Source organism: Aplysia californica, unplaced genomic scaffold, assembly GCF_000002075.1.
Source record: "Aplysia californica isolate F4 #8 unplaced genomic scaffold, AplCal3.0 scaffold02106, whole genome shotgun sequence".
In the NCBI taxonomy this organism is placed as follows: domain Eukaryota; kingdom Metazoa; phylum Mollusca; class Gastropoda; order Aplysiida; family Aplysiidae; genus Aplysia; species Aplysia californica.
The window spans coordinates 9,979-11,152 of NW_004799376.1; the positions used below are offsets into that span (position 1 = coordinate 9,979).

A 1,174-nucleotide genomic window follows, 5' to 3' on the forward strand; every position below is an offset into this window, starting at 1 on the left:
GGATAGAGAGAGAGAGAGAGAGAGAGAGAGAGAGAGAGAGAGAGAGAGAGAGAGAAGAACGAAAATGTGACTTACTTCTTCGTAGTCAGTGGTCAAAAACTCCCAGTTCTCTGGCCAATGTTTTGTAGCAACCGTCTCATGTCCCACATGATCTTTCCTGGAGGGAGAGGGGGGGGGGGGAAGAAGAGAACAGGCGACATGTAATTCCACATCACAAAGGTTCCTTTATAACTTTTTGATTGACTTATTCTTCATCGATCGATTGGTTTTCTTGTTGAAACCCGGGCGCCTTTGCTTAACCCATGGCTTGTCAATCTTAGTCGACCCCCTCAGATTTGTATAGAATAATGTTGAATAACATTTGCTATTATTTAGTTGAATAATTTTCCTTTTATCTAGAGTCTATATAACTATATACTATATATATTAAAGTGGACTTGGGAGGCTTTGTGCACAAACTCCTTCCTTATTACCTAACCCACACCTTTGAAACTTTGCAGGTACCTACAGCGTCTATGTGGCTAGGACCTAACTTTAAAATATCCACGCAAACTGCTTTCCCCGATTTTTCCTAAATGCTTTGTTTCGTCCACTCAGAATCTTGGAAAAATCCGTCTTCTAAGACGCCATTGTAAACAAGTGAGGATTCCGTTCACACCTTTGAAATTCTGGAGTGTACAACCACGAGAGCGAAATAGAGAATCAGTCTATACATTTATTAGATTTTATACACTTGGCAACTTATAAAAACGAGTGTCACTGTTCTATCAAGATTTATTGGTCCTTTCCAGTAGAGCGTAATGTAGATCTAGTAGACCAATGATATTCAGTTGATTAACAACATGCACCGATCATTCATTTCATCGAAAGGGAGCCCAGCTAGTATAATATTAACCGACGGTATTGCACGATAATATACTTTTTATTTTTACTATTAGAATTTCCCAATGACAATGACAATGACAATCTTCACTCATCTCCAAGACAAATTTCTCCCTGCGATATGAATAAAGATTGCAATTGTAAATGTCACTTGGAAATTTCATAAGTAAAAAATGGACGGGGATGGGTAGTGGGTGGTTAGAGGTAAAATTTGTGTAACATAGACGTATAGTAAAGATTACCTTTCTTAAAACCTCACCCACTCTCTAGCCGCCTCCCACCCCCCTCCTCT

At 39.3% G+C, this 1,174-nt stretch overlaps 1 long non-coding RNA gene across 1 annotated transcript in view; it reads right to left on the reverse strand.

Annotated features, from left to right (window-relative positions):
* LOC118479102 overlaps positions 1-686 on the reverse strand; it is a 5,996-nt gene extending 5,310 nt beyond the window's left edge. The window contains exons 1-2 of the long non-coding RNA XR_004859480.1: positions 659-686; positions 76-157 (exon numbers count right to left, since the gene is read on the reverse strand). This is a non-coding gene — a long non-coding RNA (uncharacterized LOC118479102). The remainder of the gene's footprint in view (positions 1-75; positions 158-658) is intronic.
* Between the last annotated feature and the right edge of the window lie 488 nt (positions 687-1,174).